General features: G+C 39.5%; 2 protein-coding genes across 2 annotated transcripts in view; both read left to right on the forward strand.

The window, feature by feature from the left end:
* SEMA4G (semaphorin 4G) overlaps nt 1-26,800 on the forward strand; it is a 507,048-nt gene that overhangs the window by 342,078 nt on the left and 138,170 nt on the right. The gene's annotated exons all lie outside the window — the stretch shown is intronic.
* LZTS2 (leucine zipper tumor suppressor 2) overlaps nt 1-26,800 on the forward strand; it is a 132,578-nt gene that overhangs the window by 60,523 nt on the left and 45,255 nt on the right. The window contains exon 2 of the mRNA XM_075216256.1: nt 12,488-12,561. The gene's annotated coding sequence lies outside the window, so the exon portion shown is untranslated. The remainder of the gene's footprint in view (nt 1-12,487; nt 12,562-26,800) is intronic.

Below are 26,800 nucleotides of genomic sequence, written 5' to 3' on the forward strand. Positions count from 1 at the left end.
CAAGTAAATACAGTGAGAAAAGCAGAGTGCTGCAGACAAAGCCTTGTGGGGCTGTCAGATAGTGGGAGTGGAGGGGAGGATGTGCCAGAGGAATAGACATTGAAGGAGCGATTGGATAAGTAAGAAGTGGACCAGGAAAGAATGTTGTCACAATGGTGTGTTAGAATTGGAGTGCTGCGCTCCGTCTCCTTATTTACCTGTTTCCCCGGTGGTCTAGTGTAGGAGGAAGTGGGGCAGGGCGCCTATGTCCGAAATGCGCTACTGCGCATGTGCGAACAACGCAAACCAAAACTTCGGCTTTGTGTGACAATTTTTCTGTCAGACACTGTGAGAGACGGATGCATCAGTGATAGCTGTGTATTGTATATGATATAAAAGTTCCTCAAAGTGCCAGTAAGATTGACCGGATGCCAGGGGCGGATCTAGAGAATTCTTCTACCCGGGGCGATTTAGGCCCCGCCCCCTTTTTGACATCTGAGGCTGCCGGCGGCTGCATACTATGTGCAGGTCCGTTCGGCAGTGACAGGTAGGGACAGTGTGCTGCCCGGATGCTCTGATTGTGTTTAAAACACAATCGGAGCGGCCGGGCAGCACACTGTCCATACCTGTCACTGCCGAACGGACCTGCACATAGTGTGCAGCCGCCGGCAGCAAGCCCCTGATGGATCCGCCACTGCCGGAAGCTCCCTATGAGTATAGGAGCGTCTGAGCACCACAATAACCTGCATGGACGTGCAGCATAATATTACAATAATCTGCATCTGTATATATGTATAGGAGTATACCTGCATGTATACAACCTGCATAATGCTGTACACCTGCCTGCTGCTACTCCTGTACTATAACTACATCTGTGAGTACCTGCATCAACTGCTTTTGTTACCAAGTTCAATAAACCAGCAACCATGGTTATGTTAAAAGCGTCTGTGGCTTCTCATCCACCCAACATCGCTGACACCTTTCACAAACATCAAAAGGTATAACCAATAGGGTGTGTAGGAGAAAGGGTGATATATAAATGTGTGCTTATAGGAATATTAGTTTGTCATTTTCAGTCACTGTCATTCATACTTTCCTAGCATATATATATGGTAATGTGGTAAATTGATTTTGTGATTGGATTTTGCATAATATTTATAATTTTAGACAAATTTCAGATTTTCACTTTTAAGGTTTCTGCTCCATAATCTCAGACGTGCAGTGTGATGTATAATGGGTCCTCTTCCTTTCAAGTAGAGCAGTCTTTAATGCATCCTTTACCTCACCAAGGACCTGATTCATTAAGGATCTTAACTTAAGAAACTTCTTATTTCAGTCTCCTGGACAAAACCATGTTACAATGCAAGGGCTGCAAATTAGTATTCTGTTTTGCACACAAGTTAAATACTGACTGTTGTTTCATGTAGCACACAAATACTTGATAGCTTATTTGTACACCGAAATTTAAAGTTGATATTTGTGTGCTACATGAAAAAACAGTTAGTATTTAACTTGTGTGCAAAACAGAATACTAATTTTCACCCCTTGCATTGTAACATGGTTTTGTCCAAGAGACCTAAATAAGAAGTTTCTTAAGTTAAGATCCTTAATGAATCAGGCCCCAAGTTACCATTTGATGTAGATGTAATAGGTGTGAGCTGTACACCACTGCATAAAGTACAATGTACTACTCTGTCTGGCCGGTGACAGACTCGCTCTCCCGGAGAGCCATGTCCTGTATGATGCTATCTGTCTGTTGGGCAGGGTCATGATTACAGAGAGTTCATAAGAAGGTAGCTAGGAGCTCAGGTAGATCCAGGATCCGTGTTTATCTAGGGCAGGTGCAGTGAAGTCACCAGGTTCAGCTCAGGTTCACGGCTAGGTATAGGATCCAGTTACAAAGCAAGCAGTCCCTAGGCTTTCTAGGAGGAAAGACATAAACATGCATATAAAATGGAGGACAGTCGAACTCCATTTTTATGGTTTCCAGAGGACCAGAAAACCAGTGGGTATGAGGCCTAAACACGTACACAATAACACTGATCCTACACATAAAGGCAGACACTCATGCCCATCACAATGACACAACAAACGCACAGAAGCTAACTAATCACACCATGCTCACAGACGTGTTTGTCTGCTAGGAAAAGATCTTGGCCTCTAGGGCTTAGTGTGAAGCCGCCCATTCCTAACCAATCAGAGATCACGCTGTGCACTGTTTGTTCAACGAGCTCTGTTTTTCCATTGGTCAGCAAGCGATATTCAATTCTGATTGACTGAGCAATAGATAGGTTGCTCCCCAACCTATCAGATTACATGCTGTTTTAATAAAGGGGAAAAGGGGTATTTTTCCTGCTCCCACCAGGACAATGAGCTCACTAACAGACTTCTTCCTAGTAGGTGGACATGATTATCAAAAGACCAAATAGAGTTGATCTCCATTAGCATGCGTTCCTGTGAAGACAAGAGACTCCCTTGTTGATTTCTTCTTTTTCCAGTGAATTGCTTGAGAAAAGCGATATCCTGAGCTAATTTAAAAATGTAAAAAGTGTTTTTCCCCAACAATCCCCAAACCTGAACTTGTCACTATTGCTTAGTTCTAAATCTTCCTACCTTATCTGATTGCTTATTACCTCTCCCCCCTCTTTCTCTTTTATATACTGCATTATTTTCACAGTTACTTCCTAGATCCCACAACCTTCTTCTCAACAGCCCATTATTGTGTTGGAGAATATCTGATGGATTGCTAGAGGTAACTAAAAGTTACATTTTCTGATTCATCCTATTTTACCAAAACAAAAAATAAAAAATAAAAAAAACAGAAAAAAGCCAACAATATTATTCTTATTCTCTGTTAAGTTTTCATAAAACTATTGATGAGTGCAAAAAATATTTTGCTATTGCAACAAAGCACAATCGTCATAGTTCTCTCTTAGAGGAGGTCCTTGTTTACTAGTTGATCAGAATCCAATTCATGAGGATTATAAATGTAATATATATTATTCACTGGGCTCCCGTGTTTTTATTCCCATGAGGAATCTGTGCCATAGAGTGATTACTTATCTTGCGCTTCCTAGAATTCAGATACCTGATTCACACAGATTAAGAGAAATCGCAGGAATAGAATCCAGTATTTATACCGTTATACACTGGAAAGTAATAAGGTTGTTTTAATGAGCTGAATAAATTCTATATACTTTGGGTGTCTGTGTTGTCTCTCTCGATCTATAGAATAAAAGTATCAAGTAAAAAGAAATACAAGAAAAGAGGAGACAGTAAACTGTATATAGCAGAAATATACTTTAAATGGACAGTGAATAACGCTGTTTTTAGTAACTCAAACGGTATTTAAAAGGTTACAACAAGATTTATCTTCTTGTGTCCCCTCTGAAACACATTATTCCTAGTTCCCTATCACAAAATTTCCAGTTTTCTTTGGTTTATTCCTCCTGGTAGTTTTTCAGTTTCATTACTCTGTGGGAAATTATACCCTCCAGGACCACTAGGTGGCGCTCCTTTACTGGATCAATTTCTGGAGCTATAATTCCGCTTTCCCATCAAACTTTGTTTTGTATGATTTAATTCTTGCTAGATACAGTAATTATCTGTGTCACAATCAGTATATGCTGTATTGATATATTCCATTCCACACATAATTTCCTTTGAAGAAGAAGGTGACTCCTACTAACTGTTTAAGATGCAGTATAATTTACAGTGGTCTATCTTTGTGATGGTTAATATAAGATGTGTTACTGTAAGTGAAGATCATTGGTTAAATTCATAGCTTGATTATGATCCAATTTCTTTACAGGGCCCATTACAATTGTGGGACCTTATTATTTCCAAGGTCAGTGTTTTCCCTAAAAAATGTTGACAGCCAGGTGGGGGCGATGTAAAACTTTGCAATAGTATTTGTTAAATGTTGCCAACACCTGCTATGACTGGTGGTCAGTGGTCTAACACACGCTGCTGGCTGTAGTGCTCACATAGTGCGTGTTGTAATAGGAGAAACAATGGTTTATTCTGTTATAATAAGACTCTGTTGGGCTCCAAGAGCCGGGGGGCAAATAAAAACAGCCGGGTGGAGCACTTGGGAAATAGGTGCTGTGGAGAACACTGAAGGTGCATTAATCATGCTGCCTGACCTCCATAGACATGACAGTGTAACAGAACTGTTATAGTCAGCCCATCAGACAGTTTTGTATGGTGAGAACTGCTGCCGACTCACACTCGGAAGTCACAAAACAGTCTCCAGTATGGTGGCCTGACTTCATCCCCTATAACAATGCTTAGTTATTATTATTATTATCTTTAATTTATAAGGCGCCACAAAGGGTCCGCAGCGCCGTACATAACATACCAGAAACAGTGAGCCATGACATAACATGATACAGAAAGAACAAAAATGAACAGAAATATGTACACAGACACAGGTAACATGGTAATACAAATCAAATTATTATTGGGACAATGAGTGAAAATGATGGTAGAAATCAGCGAGAAGTAGGCCGAAGCTTAAGAAAACAGGGCTAAGGAAGCAGGCCAAGAGGTACAGGGGGTGATGGAATAGTAGAAGGAGCACACAAGGAAAGAGGGCCCTGCTCCTGAGAGCTTACATCCTAAAGGAAAGGGGGAGACACAAATAGGGTGGTACTAACTGGGGGAGAGAGCCTGGACAAGGGAGTTAGGAGGAGAACTGATAGACTTGAATAAAGAAATGAGTCATAAGGGCACGCTTGAAGCCTTTGAGAGTAGATGCTAACCTGATGGAACGTGCAAGATCGTCCCACAGCAGGGGAGCAGCCCGGGCAAAGTCCTGGAGACGGGAGTGAGAGGAGGTGATCAGTGAAGCAGTGAGGCGGCGGTCACAGGCAGAGCGGAGGGGCGGCTAGGAGTGTAGGTAGATATGAGATTGGAGATGTAGGGAGGGGAGGATTGATTAAGAGTTTTAAAGGTAAGGATGAGAAGTTTAAATTTAATTCTGTAGGCCATGGGGAGCCAATGTAGTGACTATTGGAGGGAGACTGCAGATACAGAGAGCGGCGGGAGAGGAAAATGAGGCGGGCAGCAGCATTGAGGATAGACTTAAGAGAATCATGGTGAAAAGGCATATAGGTTTTTCAGCAAGTATAGGACAGTCAGAGGCTAATTCTTAACAACGTGTCCTGGTGCCTGTAGCTTACTGCTCTCTGTGCCCCATCCCCGCTGGCTGTGAGCTACAGTACTGGAGGGACATTCTGAGAAATGGTCTCTCTAGCAGTCACCCATTTACAGTCTACAGATTAGTAATATTTTGGCTGCACACTATGCAGCCAAATATGCCCATAGAAAGAGAAGAGATTCTTGCCAAGACGTTGCTTAAATCATGAAAATATTTGTAGGATGGAGGCAGCGTGAACCTGAGGTCAGTGAGTGACTCACAGACTGTGCAGCACTTTCTGCTGAACAGAAGAATGACCCACTATGGGAAAGACATTGACACGTCTTTGTTATAGTAACAGAGGGGACCTGCTGCCAAAATGAATATTATTTTAATGCATTGCACACCACACGGCAAAGTACCTATGTGTCAGCCTTTGTTCTGGGCTCTAGAACAACGAGAAGAGTAAGCCCTGAAGTACACACAGTTTTCAGTCTCTGCAATTACACCCCATGAGATTAATCGCTTAGGAGATACTGTGATACTTTAAGCGATTTGTTGCTTTTAAATAATAGCTCTCCTTCTCCCCAAACTTAGCCACGCATTCAATTAATAGCACCCAAACCACCACAGCATTAGATGAATAGTCCCATCATCCCACCCTTACTAGGTCCACCATAACCCCACTATTAAATTAAATATCCCCAACCTGCACCCCACCAATAAATTAAAAGCTCCCACTCTCAACCTACTATGAAATTAATATTTCACACCCAATCCACATCATATAAAATACCCCCCCCCCTACACTTACATTAAAATCCCCTCCCACACACTTATAAGTCCCTCCAAGCCTATGTTAACGAATGAGCTAAATCCTCCACTTATATTAAAAGCACATAATAACCCACCCTACACACACACACTGCTGTGTCTTGTGCCCTCCTGCTACACGCATGAGACATGCAGGCAGGGGAGAGAGGGGGGCAGGACACACAGCGGGGGAGAGAGGGCTGTGAACAGTGCAGATAAAAAAGATCTGCACACAAGTTGCAAAGTGACTGGTCCTGGGGGCAGGGTCCAGCCACCTCAAGCATTAAGTGCCCCAGGCTGTGGGGGAGGGTCTCCAAGCACTAGGTACCCCCCCCCCCCTGGTTTGCCTATGTGCTTAAACTCCTCCTTTTGTCCTGTGCACAAAGGGGGGCGAGCAGGTGATTAATTTTCCTCATCAGGCCTGGTGGTGGCTGGTATCTCAGGTCAGCAGTGTTGTTTTTCAGCTGGCTGGTCTTCTCCCTTTGTTTTTTTATCTTCTTATCTGTGATTTCATGCTGGACTCTGGCATGGAATTTTTTTCAGAGAGGACAATTAGATGACCTGCACACAAACATCAATACTCTGTCACACCTGCTGTTATCTGGCTTAGAAAAGATCCTATATTCCTTAAAAACCTGTTCCTTTTATCCCGCTCTGCCTGCTTGGTCAGGAAACGATCGTTGCGGCCTGACGATCTTTCTGTGCCTGCCTCATGGTGTTGTCCATAACGTTTTACAGGCGCTCTCTCTACGCGGCCTCTTCATTACTAAGAGCAAGCTGGAAACCATGACCCGTCAAATGAAGTATCAGTTCTTTAGACAAATACATGATGGAATTCTAATCTCACTCTATTAAATGTATCATGATGGGGGAAAGAACCCTGTACTGGTTTGATGCAGGAATGTTTCAAGTTGTTTTATTTGATACAATATACAAAGCATTGCTTTTATCCAAACTTTGAAAATGAAATGCTTTCTTTTATATATTTCTCTGCTAATCATTCTTCTTACATTTCTGCTACATGTTGGGGTTTGTACATTGCAATTTGATTAGCAACGTGCTTTGGTATGAACAAAACCTATGTAATAGCAGTCCATGGTAATTAACATTATTCCTTTTAGTACATGAGCAGTAGTTCTTGACAAAGTAGAGTTAGTATTTTTATTTCCATTTATTGAGGAGTAATTAATTCTGTGTGATGAGGGGCGGGAGGGGGGATGAATGTTGGGGTTGTTTATGTGTTTCTTAATGAGAGAATGGAAAACTGTCAGATAGTTCAGCAAGGTTATGTGACAGGTTACTGCCTGGGAGAGGATCTAGGGCCAGATACAAGTGAGGTACTTCATGTAATGTGAGCAGGTCTGATGGAGGAAGAGAGGAGTGAAGCAGAGAAGCAGTAAGTATTGCTGTAACACAGTGTCGCTGTGACATGTGTTCGATATGTTTGATGACTAGCAATGCCAGAATGTGACAAAGAAAGATATCTTGCACAGCAGTTTATTTCAAACACACATTCTACTGCAGCTCCGTAGTAACGTCTTACCTCTCCACCTCTTAATATATAACTGAAGCTCCTCCCATTTCCTAACATACCTGCATACAAGCCCTCATGCAGAATCCCAGCAGGTCCAAAGTTTGAGGAATTCAAAAGGAAAATAGATGTTTGTGGCAGGAGAATAATGTAAATTAAACACATCTAAAAAGTAGCAAACGCTAGAAAGAAGAACAGACTGCATGTGAAAGGCTATGGAGACCGTCTTACTTAAACAACAAATGGGTTAGGGAGAGTTTTGGACTAATCTCTGAGGGCAGTGTCCAGGGGAGTGACTCCTATTGAGAAGAACAAACTTCTGAGATGCATAAAAAAAATCACTAGGGTGTGGTCTTCCGCCATTGTTAGGGCTCATCAGTGCAGGAGCAGATTGTCTGCTCGTGACCTGTAATGTTACTGGCTCAGCACTGCTTTTCTCCAAGCTTTCCAGCATTGCACAATATAAAAACCAGGAATAAAGAAGAAAAGGGGAGATACAGAATTCTGTGGCACTTGCGTGAGTTTCTGCAGCATGTTCCTGGTGATTACACGCGTGATACGGTTGAGGCACCAGTCTAATGAGGCAGTCACCCACGGTTCCTTCTCAAACTTCTGTGAAAGCAGATAAGCTGCATTTTAATACATTTTATCGAATTTAGTAAATCAATAATTCCTTCCAACTATTAATGCTGCTAACTGCTTGACAGGAATCACAATGGGCTGTATTAACCAATCAAAGCATATAAGTGTGAGATCTCACTGAGAAGGTAACTGCAGTACATTTAGGGAAAGTATTATATATTAAAGCAGGCGTCCAAACTTTATTTTAGAGAATAACTCCTCTCAGTTGGCAGCACACTGGGTGGCCCTTGTCTATGACCCTGGAATTGTGCAGAAGCCCACTGTAACTTCTGTTAATAAATACACTGCTCTGTTTAGTGTCAATGAAGCTAATAGGAAGGGTGCTGCCACGGCAGCTGTCAGATCAGCTTTAATAATCTGTCTGTAACAAATGGTGGACTCATTAGAAGTTAGCTGACAGTCTGCAGACGTGACCGTTACCAGCACTGGCAGAAGTGAGTATCCACAGAACTGCCGGGGTTTGTCCTGTGATGGGAAGCCTACTATACTGCCAACTTAGGCAAGTTAAGTCTCCCTCACAATCTGAAGCCTTAGGTGGTGAAGCAGATGAAGGTTGTACGGTGTTTGTTAGGGAGCGGCCATCTTGTGAGAGTAGCCATCTTGTGGTGAGGGCAGCCATCTTGTGGTGAGAGAGAACACAGAGATATGACAACAAATGGATGGACTGAAGTCTATGACAGACTGGTATGTGAGTGTGAAATATGGTGTAGTGAATGATGCTTCTTGGGAGATATTTTCATGATCTAAGTAGGAATACCATATATATGATTCTCTACCCGATAAATTAATGTCTTTCTAAAAAAAAAAAGTGGAAGTGTTACACATACCGACCAATCAGATTCTAGCTATCATTTATCTAGTACATTCTGATCCCACAAAACATTTAATTGTTTAGATTAAGGAATAAAACATGGAATTCCAATAAACCTGGCAGATCAGTAATGAAGGGATGAACACTCAGCAGAGGTACTAAGGGTAGATCCCCTATTGATCACAGCATGGAATACAGATATTAATAAAAAGAACAAGACATGTAACCTGTAAGGCGAAGACAGAGGCAAAGTTATGTAGAGCGTCTTAAGTAGAGAATTAACATCACTCACCACTGTATCTGACATCTAGACATCAAGATCAGACAGCAACAAATATAATTCGCTTCCTCTCCTCTCCGGATATAAATATAACTGGCAACGTTTAGCCTGTGAAGAGCCGGTGATGTCTTGGCATATTGCAATGTCATCAGTCCATGTCATCAGTCCATGTCATCAGTACATGTCATCAGGCCATGTCATCAGGCCATGTCATCAGTCCATGTCATCAGGCCATGTCATCAGGCCATGAGATGGAAAGGGATTACTTTATAATATGGTGCAATTGTCAAACATGTGGCTTAACCCATATCAACCAGTCAGATATGAGCCTTGGTCAGTTTAGTGGAATTCTGACCAGAGGAATTACATGTGTGATTGTTTTTTACGGGTCCCGGTATATTTGTGGTTGTTGCATGATGCTTTAAGCACTTATACAAATGGGTGCGTTCCTGCACCTGTGCACCAAAGTCATAAGTTGGTGGTTCCACTAAAAGGTGAGTCCAGCTTGGGCTAATTTTAAAATAAAAATAATTGTTCACTTTGAGGCACAGAACTTGTATACACCCAGGAATTTTATCCTGTTGATGAACCATCAGATCAGACCCTTTGGTGGCAGAATAGCCCCTCAAGAGTCGGAAAGCCCAACGAAAGTCAGGTCTGTTGTGCAGAACCAAGTCACGGCTGCTAGCCAAGTCCATGTAAATAGAATGTGAAGTTGCTGTTGGCTTCTCAGTGTACACTAATCCTGGGTCTGGTCTGGTTTATATATATATATATATATATATATATATATATATATATATATACTCTCATCTCGCAGTCCCCCTATTTTAGTGGGACCAGTCCAGGTTTTGCATCGCTGATATGTTTACTCAGTGTAACATGGAAGAGAACAAAAAATGCTGTTCCCCTGTCACACCGTGGTGTTATTATTGTCACATCGCCTAATGCAGAGCTTAGACAGTGAGATCCTTATGGTGTGAAAGATTAAACAGTGTTCCCCAATAACCTACATGTTACACTGAGTGGGGGTCTCTCAGCATATCCTCCTGTGTCCCTGGGCCCTTGCTGCATACCTCCTAACTGTCCTGATTCGTGGACCTGTAAAGGGGTGGAGCTTATGAAGAAATGGGCAGACCATTAACAGAGGAGTCATTCAGGGCGGATCGGGACGTGGTATGTCCTGCTTTTCATGTATAAATGTTGGGAGTGATGCTTACTATCATTACTAATATATGACTTAAATGAGCAGTATTTTAGATGAATAATGCTAAGGTTCACATTACATAAGGAATGGTACTAAGGTGTGAGTTGGCAGGACTTTGATGAAATATAGATGCACATATACCCTCCCCCCTCCAGCGCCCAAATGGGATCATTGTGGTTGTCGAACACATAATCACAAAAAAAAAAAAAAAGAAAGTGTTATTTCTATTCAGGTTTTTCTTTCTTTCCATTTTATCCTTACTTAAATAGCCTCTTAATTATCAAATTAGAAAATTGTGCTAAACACTGCCAATAAGCACCTGGGGTCATTAGCAAAACAAACTGCTCCTCTGAGCCCAATAAACATATATTGAGTTCTATAAGTTTACAAACTAATATAAAATGTGCAGCCATTGTTTGTGTGACAGGTAATGCTACAGGTGCTTTAGGTGCTATGGATAGATTTTTGGGTTGGGCAGGGACCGAGCACTTTCTGGCACTGCGCACCGCTTACTAACTAGCACCACAGCGCCAATACATTAAATATTTACATTACTAACTAGACCCTTTAATACACCTTTAATCTCTTAGTGCCGAGGTTAAACCCATTAGGCGTAGCAGCGTCAGGTATTAACCCATTTGATGCTGCAGCAGTCATCTTGGCCATGTTGCAGGTGTGGGGGACATGGCCACAGTTGCACATTTGTCCTCCAACAGACCTGTTATTTTTACCTAGCATTTTTATCTTCAAGTTTAGATTGAAGGAGGAAAGAGAGTTTCAAACTGATTAGAATGGCAGCCCCCATTGCATTTAAATTGGCTGTATAACAAATCAAATATCTATTACTTCTTAAAAGAGGTGGTGCCTATTTATATAGCGCCACTATTTCCACAGCGCTGTACAGAGAACTCACTCACATCAGTCCCTGCCCCATTGGAACTTACAGTCTAAATTCCCTAACACACCCACACACACGAACACACACACACACTAGGGTCAATTTGATAGCAGCCAATTAACCTACTAGTATGTTTTTGGAGTGTAAGAGGAAACCGGAGCACCCAGAAGAAACCCACGCAAACACGGGGAGAACGTTCAAGCTCCCCACAGATAAGGTCATGGTTGCTCCACACAGCACTGGGCCATAACCCCAGTGCTGAGAGGCAGAAGTGCTGACCACTAAGCCACCACATCTCCTCCTATATTTGTAGTCTGTAGAGAGAGAGCCATCTTTTATTGGCGGAATTTAGTCCCCCTAAAATTCAGTGAGAGAGGTTTGACTATTTAGTGAAATGTCTAGGTGTGCTATGATAGCTGATGTGCTTTCTACCTCAATGTTAATGTGATTAATAGTGTATGAAGGAATGATTGAAATGCTTGATTGGGCTTTTTCCCAGTTGTTGAGTGTGTCCTAGGACGGGGGGTCAGGGGTGTAAACTTGGGAGGGCAAAACTGAAATAGCCTGGAGAATTGGGCTAGAGTGTTTACCACAAAGTAACGCTGGGAGCGGATAGTGAAGTTTCCACCCATATGAGAAATTGTGGCTCTAAAAAGCTTTTGAAAAATTGTTCAGGACTAGCGTTTCCAATCACAAGGTTGCTTATTATTATTATAATTGTTTATATAGCGCCAATCTTGTTACACAGCGCTATACAGATAATAGATAGTCAAGCACATCAATGCCTGGCCCATTGGACACACATATGCGAGCTATCTCTCTAACAAGATCATCTCCCTCCAGACCATGGTCATTAAATCTATTTATTTATCCTGTTTCTATGTTTTACCTGTATGTATTTTGTTTACTGAGGTACAGGCCTTAACGTTAAATACATTTGTGCTTTTATCACAAGTGTGCTCTGTGCCTGACTTATCATCTTTTTTGCGTCTTACTCCTTTCATGAATCTCAGTGATCAGATTCTGCTACGTAAATCTAAAACTGTTTTCCTTGGCACCTATAGGAAGCATGTGGGGTCTTTTATGGACTGACCAAGCTTCTGCTTCAGAAATACTGGGGTCCTACCCAAGATGCATTCCTAAATCATTCTAATTTGTAATCATTGTTATTTCTTTTCTTTTGCAGACTTCATTTCTCAATGCCTCAAGTGAGATAAAGTTAACAGAATTCTTCCGCTGCAGGATATTGCATCTAGCTCTGTAAGTAATTCTCTTTCTGCAGTATGTTGCTATTTTCAATGTTCTTGTTGTCGTGCATTGGTCAGTCTACAATTAACAGAACACTGTGTATAAGCAGAATAGCTGTCTATAAGCTCAATATACGGTGTGCTGCATGTAGGGCGTTTTCTCTCACCACAACCACTGTGTATCTGGATCATTAGATCAATGTCCATCATTGAGAAACATCAACGCTAATATAGGTTAAATTCGCAATCTGAAGCTGGACAAAGTTCTTTCAATCCTTACCTTATTACATAGAAACATAGAAATTTATGAACCGCACGGTCCATACAGTCTGTCTATTTTTATTCTTAAAAACCTCTCGCCCTATTTAATCCTTAGTTTTTTCAGATTTAGGATAGCCTTATGTCTGTCACAGGCATGGTTACATTTATCTGCAGTATCCACCTCTATCACCTCTGTTGGATTCCACCGATCTATAACCCTTTCAGTAAAGTTATTCTTCCTCAGCTTTCCTCTATACCTGCTACCCCAAAGTATTATTCTAATGCTTCTCTTCCTCTGTAGAATGATTCCTCCTCTACCTTGTTAAAAACATTGATATATTTGAAAACTTCTATTATATCTGGTGTCACTGGTCCAATCTTTATATTAGGTTCTGGATTCTTTCCTTGTGGGAGGTGTGATAAAGTCCATGCACCATTTTAGTAACCCTTCTGTCCACACTATGTTATGTATGTCCGTCAGGAGATATGGCCTCCAGAACTGAACCCAGTATTCTCGGTGTGGTCTCATCAATGACCTATATTGTGAAATTGTGACATCACCACCTCTTCTTTTCTGCTACTAATTATTGTTGCTATGCAACCTAGCATATAGTTGGTCATCCCCATAGCTTTGCTGCATTGTCTCCCTGCTCTTATGTCACCTATTGTTTAGTCATGAGGAGTAGATGTGTAGGCTACTTTGTTGTAGCTACAAAGCTGGAGTGCAAGTTTGCTCATGTTAAAGAAAAGACTGTTTCTAAAAAAGATCTTTCAATCATTATATGTGTGGGTACTTTTAGGATATCGGTAACAAAATGTCCATGAGTCACTGCTATGAGTAGATTGTGCTGTCACCTCTTACCTTGTTGGTTCTGTAGAAGCAAGGACATACTATAGTCATTGTGACCATGCAACTACTAGAAGAACGGGGGCACAAGACCCACATGATATTGTATGTCTTGAAGTCCACATTTAGGGCCTCATTTAGAGTCGGACGCAATGTGCGTCTAAGACTTACATGGAGGAGCAGGAGTGGGAGTGTGCCGCAGCTTGGTAGGGTATTACGAGTGGCATGTAACCCCAATTGCGTCCCACTCGTAATACCTTACCAAGCTGCGAACAGTTCCTGCAGCTAGCTAACTACTTGCGCCACCTAATTCCTGCCGCACTTTTTCAGTCTTGTGTTGACGTGTGTTCCGCCTGCGTCTTGATTCCACTAGGGTAGTTTTTGCGGGTAGTTTGCCCGTAGTATCTGAATTATTCATGGTCGCACCTACATAACTCCATGCCCCACCCTTTCCCTCGTACTGAGACGCAAGCTGTCGCAGTGTACACTTGTGCCTGAAAAGCAGACGGAACTGCAGGGAACTGTTGCTTACTGCGCAGGCCCATCAGTGGAAATGTGCAGGATGCGCCAGAAATGGACTTTGCGTCTGACTCTAATTGAGTCCCTTAGTCTGAAGCTCTGGATAAAGTCTCTTGTGCATCAGCCAAAACAACATCCATTCTGCCATCATACGCTCCTGGCAAGTTGGAAGGGATCAGAGCAGAGGCTTTGCAGTGGCTACTCATACGGCTATTGTGGCTCAATGTGTTCCATTACTAACTCACTCCTGTAACAATCAGTCGATTACCTCTTATTGGCTCCATCCAAGTCAAGTTTCTTTATAATCATATGTTTCTGATCCGGCGACGGGATCGATGTTTGTATTTTGCTGTGGAAGGAATGAGAGGACCCAATACTCTATCTAAGGCTCTTGCTAAGCAGTTTCATTTTTCAGTATCTCATTTGATGTTTCTGTTTTATATTTATTTATAAACTTTAATCCCTTTATGGAATCGTATTTTGTATTTTTCACAAAATTTATTTTTGTAAAATTTGTAACATACATCTGATAATTGCTTTGATTTTCTGAGTGGTCATTAACGTCTGTGCTCCATGTCTTATGGTCTTAGAATGTATTTAAATGGGGCTGGCTTCGAGGGTCAGGGACCCAGCCATTTCTAGTTAAGCCCCAGAATAAAAGCACTCCCTTTTCCAGTAGGGAACTTTTTTTGCAATCAGCATCTTGTGTAACTGCGTGCACGTAATGAACCCTAGAGCCTTGAAAACATTAGCCTCACTTCAGTAAGCACCCATTTACTTACACAGTTCTATTTAAATACCATTAACTCAATGCAGTATCCTCTGGACGTAAAAAAAATAAAATAAAATAAAGAAATCTGCTGAAACGGTATTGTTAGCATAAATCTGACTTGAACAGTAGCGCCCTCGGTTATATTCTTTTCAGATATTTTGTCTGATTGAAACATAAACATAGAGCTGAACAGTGAAAGCTCTCCCAGGCTTGGCCGCACAGGCAACACATTTTATTTTTTTTTGTAGAAAATTAGATCAAGTAGCCCCTGTAAGCAAAACAAAATCACAACCCATAAATCACTTCATGACCATATTGCTCTCTGAGAAAGAATAGTCCTTGTACAACAGCAATGGGGTCAGTTCATAGGACGCAGGGAAAATCTCGGCTCTCTCCAGACAAGCAGAACAAGAGAGACGTTCGTAGGCCGACAGCACATATACAAGTTCTATTTTTACATCCGTCTGTTGAAATCAGTCTAGTATATTCGTCTTAATGAGCCGGATGGGCCCCCTTGTCTGGCATTGAATCCTTTACTAGATGATAAATTTGGTTTTTATTGTGGTTGGAATCTAACCAGCAAAGGAAGCAGGGGATGTTTTCATAAATAAATTATAATCTTTCAGGTCATACAATATCACAGCAACTTTCCACTGCATTTTCAGATTTAATTTGGGTTATTTTGATGGCTCAGTTGCGGAACGAAAACCCTTTTATTTCTTTGGTTAAATGGAAATAGGGACATGTTTGCTAAGCAGGGCTACTCTGTATGGAATGCACGTTACAAGCTTTTACTTTGTGAAAAGTTTGATTCAAATATTATTCTAGTCCAATGTGTTCACTGACACTATGGATGTTGTCAATATCTCATACACACGGGTCTTACTAAAATCGAGAAAGGTGGTGTATGTGTAAATATGTATAAAATTAGGTGGGGGCCTAATATGCTAGGTACTTAAATGACTGTCGAATCTAAATCAGATTGTTCACCTGTAAATGTCAGTTTATCAGTTATGAGCTCATCAGCTGGAGAGAATTGAATACACTGCATGGTTTGAGTGTAAAATTAAACTCTGCTTTATTAGTTACAAGTCCATATCTATATAGCAAAAATAACATATATCAGAAAATGCTCCCTTTACACAGATGTTACTATATTCTCTCATTATCACACAGGAATACTCCCCAGGGGGGGTTGGCTTATCTCCTGTCTGCCATGTCCAAGGTTATAAGCATAGCCTTGCAAATAATGAATTACTCCTACAAAACAGGTGCACCTAATCAGTCTTTAAGCTATAATAGAACAAAATGGCAACAAGATGGCGTCAGCTTAGCAAAATCGCATTTCTCAGACGTTGGAGCTATTATGGCCAATCAGTTTCATTAGATGGACTAACTGTCGCCCAATAGTATTCTGAGGTCATGTGCAAGAAAGGAGAGTCGGATACTTGGATAGAGGTCGTTGATCTCTATAGGGTGAAGGACAGACCATGCATATAAGCGATTAGAGAGATGAACAACAATACAGGGTGGGGAAGATACAACTTTTTTCACTTTTCCCTGTCCGTCAGACCGTTACTTCACACAGATCATTGATCTTTATTCTCGTATCCGACTCTCCTTTGTTTTGTCAAAGCAAAAAAAATATAACAATATAATAGCCCATGTGCATGTAGCATACAGCTACTAAATTGTCGGTTTATTTCTAACATTTACATTTGTTGCTGTCTTTTGCTGTAGTTTGTCTTCTGTTAGTGAGGTATATTTTTGCCGCACAGAGAAACTGTGAACATTTTGTGGTGCTGAGTTAGTTTTAAACTGTCGTTCTCAACAAAATGTGTGGTGTTTCTGAGGTGTTCTTTAGGTGTTCCAATGAGTTATTGCAGTGCTGTAATTGCTATATTCTTCCAAAGTTAAAAATTTGTCACTTTTTTGCACATTTAAAAACATATGCTGATTAAAACCATGTATTATTATACATTCATCCATTAATATCACCATTAGACAAATACATTTGTAAAGTAGAAAAATAAAGTATGGCTAACATGCCGATAACCCCATATGAAGAAAGGTGCAGGTTTATCATGGAAGTCTGTGGTAATTTACCTTAGTAATATTGGGCCTGATTCATTAAGGAAAGTTAAGTAAAAAATTGAGTAAGTAGTCTGCTGGACAAAACCATGTTACAATACAAGGGGTGCAAATTAGTTTTCTATTTTGCACATAGGTTAAAAACCATTTTTTTAAACTATACTTGATAGCTTATTTGTACACTGAAGGTTATAGCTGATATTTGTGTGCTACATGAAAAAAACAGACAGTATTTAACTTATATGCAAAATAGAAAACTAATTTGAACTCCTTGCATTGCAACATGGTTTTGTCCAGGAGACTACTTATTCAATTATTTGCTTAACTTTCCTTAATGAATCAGACCCATTGTTCCTTTATTAAATATTAAGAGTCCAATTGAAAAAAAGTCCTGTTGGCCACTCAGGCACTAGGTGCTGAGCGCTTCTCATATGAATTCTAGAGCTGCAGAGTAATTGTGGTTTAAAGGTCATAGGGCTCTTTGTCTGCCTCTGTCTGATCTTGTAACATTGCGGGGTGAATAGTTGACACAGGGTAGGAGAAGCCAAGGGTCTGCTTACTTGACTTAACCTAACAAAGAACATGGTTCTGGGAGAAAGCTTTCCTGATCAGACCCCTCTGTGAACAGCATTTGCCACAAAAAGAGCAGAACGTTGCCCGGGGTGACCACAAGTAAATGGATAGACCTCACTTAGCCCGATGAACAGTACGGACTTTCTTCTCACAGCGGAGATCTATCTGTGCTTGTATGCAGCTGCAACCAAGGCACTCCTCATCCGTGCCAGTAAATGTGGAATTATAAAATGATCTTTATAAAGACGTTTTCCAGCTCTGATTCTGGTTCTGGGATCTTATTCTCTAGCGAAGGCGCCTTTGGAGTTCCTGACAACCCTTTATTCACAGAGCTGTCTATGAGCTGCTTGTTGTATTCTCCTGCCAGCTCGCTGGTTTTCCACTGGCTCCTCTACGTTATTTGCTCCCTGTGTCTTCTTCTAAACACTTCTTTAAATCCATTGCTAATTGGAAGGCAGCCATGCAGATAGAGAAAGCAAATGCGCTTGACAAGTTTTCCATTAATAAACTCTCCGTTACCTTTTCCTCCTGTTTCCTCTGACTTTGTAGTTGGGATTTATGTTCTTTCTTTACCGCCAGTGCTGTCTTCCACATGATCCAGTGACTCCTCAACCGCGGCTCTATTTTGCTTTTTTAAGTCGTTAAAATGGAAAATGTAGTTCATATTATTACATTAGATATAATGTTTTCGTTTAAAGAATAACATCACACAAAAAAAAAGTAGTTTTGGGTGGAGTTCAGTGAGATTAAAATAAACCCAAGAAATATTATTTACCCTCTATGTTCTTGGCTGGTGGGTCCATATTCTCTATACTGGTTCCAAATCTCACTCTTCTCTTCACTCGCAGCCTGTTTAAAAACAACCACACAGGTGTTGATACGTTACCCCAATGAGCGTTCCATACCTATGTACAAGGTATGCACATTTTATATTTTGTCTGAAAGCCATTTTGAATGACGCAGTTATATTACCGTCACTTGCAACAGTTAATTTATATGTATAAATAACATTCACATTCTATGACAGCAGTCTCATGCCTGCATTTAAGCTGTACTTTCCTTTCAAAAACTGCAGCTGAGATTAGTTGTGCCATAACTGCCAATACATGTAGGTCCATTCTTGACACCGCCCTAGGGACTATGATTGAATATACCCTAAATCAGTAATTGTGCACTTGTTGCTCCTGTGCTCTTGTTTATTCATGCTCCAAGGTGCTTCTGTTCCATGTATTTTTGCTTGTAGACAGCAGCAGATCTACTTGTTTGCAGCAATGACTGAATAATTCTATAATAGCACTGACAAGCTGTGCAGAGTGGAATATTTGAGTATCAGTTGATTTGCCCTTCTACTGTTATTCAAGCTGGGTGGATTATCAGCTACACACAACTTCATCTTTTTTTCTTTCTAACAGTTCAATAAAAAACAAATGGATTGAAGGTAGTTGAATTAGCCGCAATGTTCTGAGGGACATCACGGCCGCAATATCTTTACAGAAATGGGCTCTGATTTTTTCCTCGTGTCCCATAGAGGTGTGAGGAAAAATTTGCAGTAATTTTACCATAATAACGGTAAAAATGTGCAACCACGATGTTATGAGGAACATCGCGACTAATTGAATAAATAATAAATCACGTTGTAATGTGTGTGACCATTATAAGCTGGTAGGGCAGGGCGTCCTTAGGGAAGGGGGTTTTACAGTTGCAGAGAAAACCCCCTACATTTGAATGACAGCAGTTCTGTGGTTTGGACGGAGGAAATGGCTTCTAAGAAACCTCCTTCTCCTGTATTTAAAAACCACTATAATAGTCTGCAGTCTAAGACCCATTTTTGTGGGGCTCTGCCTATGTTTTAATGCACTTTGACTTAAAAAAAATGGCCGCCATGATTGTTCTCACTTTTGGCTCTAGTGTTTCTGTGACTTTAGATAAAAGGAAAATGCAATAAAATTAAGTTACTTGATATTCTGCAGTTTCTTGGCTGATAAGAGCGATGTGATGCATTAAGTTAGTGTGAGATTAGTTTTTATTTTGTTACCTTACAAGGTATTACATTATATCATTCTGATAAGAAGCCCAAGAATATTTTATTTAAAGGAGAATAATATTAATGTTTTTTTTATACAGCTTCTTTATACCTCAGTTTGTTTATTTATCTTATATTATTATATCTATATACATTGCTCTTTCTATATTATTATTATTGAAGCAAGTAGTTGGTATTTTTTTGTGTTTCTGAAACCAAGCATTTGCAGATCGCCCTCTGGAAATCCTGTTTGCCCCTCCCAGGAGTGTAACTATAGGGGGTGCAGCAGCCCTACGAGACCCTTGGAGTATGCATGCCCAGAAGAGAGTAGATCGGGGGGCCAGAACAGCATTGCTGGCCCTAAACTGAGTTTTTGCTATGTGGCCTGGCAATATATTTTAAACACAGCAGACACATTTTTTCCAAGTACACGGCTATATTTCCTTTGCACCAACACTTATATAACTTGTATCTGTATATTATTGCCTTTTCAACAATGCCTTCTCACTTTGGGGTAAAGGTCAGCAATTCGTTTATCAGATCAGTGCTTTCAGGGCTTGTTTAGCCTCCCATTCTCACATTGAATGGCATTGATAAGTGTACGCCTGCTGAGGTGAACGCTGTGAGTATTTCATGACCTGGCAAAATGAAAGACTCTGATCAATATATGCCATTTCCATGGATACATAGCATGAATGGGGAAAGCCGGTAAATGCAGGGATTACCATGAGCTCATAATAGTGGCCTTTGTGATCGTTTTGCAGATGTATGCTGTCAACAATTCATGTGCTAATAAAGTTTGATTCGCTTGATGCTGATTGGTCAGTCAAGTGTGACTGACAGCAGGTATTATCTGGTAATGCCAGGTTCTCTAGAGACAAAAGAATCCGTGTTAATGGATAGATATAAATGACTTCTTTTCATGTTACTGTGTTCCATCACTTTTATTAGCATCAAACATTGGCCCTGTCTGCTTCTTGTGTCTGTAAGACAGTAGTTTCTGCTGAATATTGCTTGGTAATGAACCTAAATATTAATCAGGCACACTTTCCCATAAACAGTAATACAACCAGCAGTGTGCTGCAGGTTAACCTACAGTGGACTGGTCAAGCTAATTTAAACAAAAAAAATAACAGCTTCCAATCAGAGCCTAACCTGCTACATTGACTGTATAAATGCTCCCTGCTCACACTGTCAAAGTTACTAGAGGACCAACATCCCTAGTCAGAAGAAGGGTGCGTGTGACTCCTCTAAAGGCAGCAAGCCGCCCCACGCCACCATTGACGTGTATTGGACCTTGTAATAAGAGTTGCTTATAGATCCAGTGATTGTCTTTTTAAATCACTGATTAAAAAAATGAGAGGGCAGAGAATGAATACGAGAACCATACATTATTTCATGAGGAAAAAAGAAAGCAAAAAATATATGGGTCAAATCGACTGATTTTTAGCATTTACTTTTCCAAAAGAGCTTCACAAAATACATAGTGATTTGTTATACCTGGAGGAGCATGGCCTACTGACTATACTGCATACTCTGATGCTCCTGGGCATGGGACCCCATTGTTCTAGTAGTTAGGCTGAGGTGGGTCGGCAAAAAACAATATAATTTCTGTTCTCTTTTGGTTTCATTCGCTGTTTTTTTTGTTTTGTTTTTTATTTAAAAGCCACCTATTCTTTTCAAAGAAATATAATTAAAAAGTGTTTCTGTATAGAGGGGATAAACTTGTGAATGCATAGTGTCATAAATGGAAACAAGTTGGATTTTACAGCGCTCCTTCCAGTCACCTCCATCTGCAGTGTCCAGTGTTAATTCTATATTTTTACCATAGAACTTTCCAGTAAATCTTCCCCATTATTTCCCTATTGTGCACCACTGTTATCCAATTATTTATTCAAAAACAACAGTTATGCAGCACAGATCAATATTAACGGCTCATAAGTCACCAAAACAATAGGAGGATGTAATGTCACAATGTGGTAATCCTAAAAATGTTTTATGTCCACTACAAATAGGCTATTTAGTTTAAGAAGTGTGGTGTCTAGATATACTTAATAAACTAACCATCTACCCATGTGCACCTGTTATTTTGAATATGTATGTGATATATTATTATTATGTTTAAACACAAGAATAAAGTTTAATTTGTTTAGTTGGTTGGGACAGACCATATATGAGCTGGAAAGGGCTCCTAATTGCTAGATTTGCAGTATTTTCAGTTTTTCTATGTTTCTCACTTGCATCTATATATTTCAGGTGTTTTTATAGTTAAAATTAAAATGTAAAATGATGTAGGCCTAAAAGGATCTTTTTAAGTAGTTTTGTGTTTATAGTTTTGTTACGGCTTTAATATGTAATTTTCGCGTCACTTGCACCTTCAGAGCTTTATAGAGTTAAAAAACTAGCTTTGGTGCACAATGGGTTAATAAAAGCAAGCCAACATTTTTCCCTTTTGCTGAAAACCTTTTACTTGGTTACATCTATGTTAACTGCCATTCAAAATGTGATGTTTTACGGATTATATTCCATTACAGTCTGTTTATATCCACTCTGGATTTACCCCAACTGAAAATGGGTATACTCAGACTCAAGATTTCCATCTGAGAAAGCCAGGACACAAATCATATCGGAAACAGTGATATCAGTACACATTATGATCTAATGACCATTTTATATTCCAAGCTTATTTGTCATGTGATAAACATCACTAATTACCCTATCAATTTGCAGTTTAAGAGCCTGATTTATTAAGGATCTTAAATTAAGAAACTTATTATTTCAGTCTCCTGGACAAAACCATGTTACAATGCAAGGGGTGCAAATTAGCATTCTGTTTTGCACATAAGTTAAATACTGACTGTTTTTTCATGTAGCACACAAATATCAACTTTAAACTTCAGTGTACAAATAAGCTATCAAGTATTTGTGTGCTACATGAAACAACAGTCAGTATTTAACTTGTGTGCAAAACAGAATACTAATTTGTACCCCTTGCATTGTAACATGGTTTTGTCCAGGAGACTGAAATAAGAAGTTTCTTAAGTTAAGATCCTTAATGAATCAGGCCCCTAAGTCTCTGCAGAGCTGTAATTCTTCTTCTCTCTGGGACTAGGGATAAGACTCATTTTGGTCTTTCTTGGCAGTTTATTTTCATTCAACCCTTGGCTATTTGATAACTTTCTAGTTGTACGTTTACTGTAGAAGGTAATTAGAGGAAGTGAAGCATGCTTAGTGATCATAGGAAACTAAAGTGTTTTGTTTTCCCCTGTCCTAATGTGTGAGGGCAGTCCTACAAAGAATCAGTGTGTCTGTTTATTCTAAAACACGTATCTGATTTAAGTAGAAAATGTCGTAAACATCCCCACCTAATTGTTTATAAACCCCAACCAAAATATAAACGTTTGTATCGTGTTCTTTTTTTACTTAAATACAGTACAATGGATGTTTCTCTTGTCTACAACTTTTAAAAAGGCTTTACAAGATCTCAACTGTAAAGCACTACGGAATTTGCTGGCGCTATATAAATAAATGTTGATGATAACTGCACCCAAAATAAAAAACTTCATTTTGGGTGGAGTTCATTAAGTTAAGATAATAAACAAAATTATCCTTGTCTTTTGTCTGGCATTAACCCCAATCGAATGGTCCAGTGTTGCAAACCTTACTCCTTCTTAGGCTCTGGATTGCTGTAGTGTTCAGATTGAGACAACACCGTAGCGAAGGTTAGTATTGCTTAATAAGCTTTACAGTATGCTTATAAAACAAATATACACTAATTGCAGTATCGCAGAGGGATTAGTATGCTTACAAGCAGCAGATGGAGGTCCAAAACATGCCTAAGTATGTATTGCTATCTTTCGTTATAATAGTATTAAAGTGCTTAAAATTTAAACAGGAAGCAAGTTAAACGAAATGAGAAACTTCCATCTTTTAACCAAACACACTTTTCACTTATATGTATTAATTGCAATTAATATTAACAAGTGTTTTGTTACATTACAAAACAATGCCTTTAAAGCCATTGCCACTTTAAATTTTCACTGCAAACTATAGCGGCAACTTGCTCAAATCAAAAGTTAATACATTCAGGGGCAAACGCAGGATTTGTAGATGGGGTTTCCACACCATGTCGCCAGTGGGCGTGACTAGCATGTATGGGGGCGTGGCTATAATATTAGACAGTGCTTGGCTGTTCTCCAACTCTTCCTATCCCCATAATATACATGGACAATGCTGTGTGCACTACTGTTAGGTGCACGCAGCTCTCCCTTTTCAAGCAGAGCCGTGTGAAGCGAGAGCAGGGTCCAGCCATCCCAGTTATACAGTGCCCCAGGCATGGAGGGGAGTTTCCAGGCACTAGACATTTGCCTATGACATTTACCCCTAATGGTGGCTTATTAGTTGGCATTAATATAACTGGGTAACACAACTACTACTGATATCTTATTGGAAGGGGTTTGTGAGTGGGAGAACCAATCAAAAGCCGCAAACTCCTGAATTAAATGGATTGTGAGGCCAAAAGGCCAAAAGGATGAATCTGACGTACAACAACCGTCAGTAAAAGGAGTCCAAGATTCTGTGCCTATAAACATAAATGGGTTAGAGTAAGGAGACAATTAGATGTTCGTAATATGTTCATATATTTGCTTCTTTAAGACTCTTTTTGTATGTGCAATGCGCTGTTTTAAATTACACTCTTATCATGGCAGGTGATTCTTTGTTTGATTTTAAAAACATTAACAATCTAGTTAATTGGAAAAGAGGCAACACTTGGGGTTAAATGTATCAAGCTGAGAGTTTACCGGCGGGTTTGAAATGTGGAGATGTTACCTATAGCAACCAATCAGATTCTAGCTATCGTTTTGTAGACTGTACTAAATAAATGATAACTACAGTCTGATTGGTTTTTGAAACCCGCCGAAAAACTCTCAGCTTGATACATTTACCACTTGGTGTTTTCTGTGCGCGTTTGCAGCAATAACATTTGCCATGCTGAAAAAAGTCTTCTGTGTTGTCAGACAACCAGTTATCCAAACTAGGATATATATAGGATGTGTTGAAAGAAGATCAGAAATAATTGTATCACCTTTTAGGATAGTCCAGTGTTTCTTTACAATTTTGTTTAAGTATTCATATTTAGAACTGAAGTGGTACACCTTAGAAATCTATTTGACATAGTAACTGCATCTGTCACTATATCTGCATCCATTGTAATGTTTTAATAATTCCACTCTTGGGAGGTATAAAACTTTTTCTTAGGCCTGCTGTATTATGTGAGTATCAGTTCTGCATTTTTATTTAAATCTTCCAAAAGCGTAACCTTCTAAACTGCCCATATGTTGTGCAGCCATTTTGGTACATGACAACTTTCCGAAAATATGCAGCTACTACAGTCTACTGGTTTACCATAGGTCTTGGTTGCTAAGTAGTCGTATACAAAGGCCATGATTATATTTAAAGTATATATAATATTGCCTGTAAGCCCCAATGGGGCAGGGACTGATGTGAAGGAGTTCTCTGTACAGCGCTGCAGAATTAGTGGCGCTATATAAATAAATGGTGATGATTATGGTGTGTATGTATGTATATGTATATATATATATATATATATATATATATATAGATGTATGTATATATATATATATATATATGTATGTATGTATATGTATATATATATATATATATATATATATATATATATATATATATGTATGTATGTATATGTATATATATATATATATATGTGTATATGTGTATATGTATATATATATATATATATATATATATATATATATATATATATATATATATATACAAAACTGTAGTCAGGAGTGAATTTTAGGTTGCTGATGAAAACAAACATACTACAAGTCTTTGTCACACTTCAAGATTAATAATATATAACCATTGCTTTACAGTATGTTAATAAAACATGTGTTAAAATAAATTAGCAGATGTGGCAGTGCAGCTAACATGGGGGAGGAGCTTCTATAGTCACATGACTAGTCTACTAATTACAATTGTATCCGTATTTTATTTCTTATCATATCACTATGATTATTTGTATCTTCCCTAAATTGTAGAAATAAAGTAAATTAAAATTGAATAACACATTTACAGGAACATTACAGCTATGTATGTTTTATATTAAACAGACGCTGAAGGTCTGCTGAGGTAAAAGTAGCTGAAGGACTTGCGTTGGTGCATTATGGCAGATAGTGTATAAATAGACACAGCCTGGAGTGACTCAGGACCACTTACATTTGATGAATGACAGCCTGTGTATGGAAAGTGCCTCCATAAAGCGGACTTGGCAGAATACAGAATGATTAAAGTGTTTGCTAATCGCAGGGAAACAAAGCTAACTTCTGCATTACTAATATAGTCCCAAAACATATGGAAAGGGCTTATATACTGTACTTTCATATATCCTGTACTTGCCAAAAAATCAGACTTTGATGTAGTATCCTGGGAGCTGGATCAGTGCCGTCCAGGGAAAGTCTGCTGTGTTTATAGTAGGATGCGGTTTGCTTGACTATAATTTCTCTGTAAAAGTTCGGTGAACTATAAGGGAGCCAATCATTCTGCACCTCGTGTCTCTGCATGTCTGAGGCAATAGATGCCTTTAACAGGACAATGCTCACAGTAGCAAATTACCAACAATAACCTTTAAAGAGACATCTCTCAGGCATGGGGGAAATAGTGTCTTTATCCAGTTAAGTTTTAGACACAAATACTTTTTAAGATAATATAATGTATATTGGGTGTGGTGATATTGAGGCTCCACTTCCCCCTATGAAAGAATGAGCCCCTAGATCTAATTTTGGCCATACATGTACTAATGTTTTTCAGGACTCTTAACGCTTCCGTTTAGTATACCTCACAGGATTCCCACTGTGGCAAATGTTGCATTTTAAAAAATTATATTATATATATATATATATATATATATATATATATATATATATATATATATATATATATATATATATATATATATATAATGGGCTCCTCCCTTTCACTCCCCATTATATGTGGGACATGTTAAATGAACATCATTCTTATTTGGATTCACTGCCCAAAATGCATAATATCATACTTGCCTACTTTCAGGCGACGTCCGGGAGAGGGGCGTGACTAATGGGCGGGAGGGGTGGGTCGTCTCG

The sequence above is a fragment of the Mixophyes fleayi genome, chromosome 6, assembly GCF_038048845.1.
Source record: "Mixophyes fleayi isolate aMixFle1 chromosome 6, aMixFle1.hap1, whole genome shotgun sequence".
NCBI lineage: Eukaryota > Metazoa > Chordata > Amphibia > Anura > Limnodynastidae > Mixophyes > Mixophyes fleayi.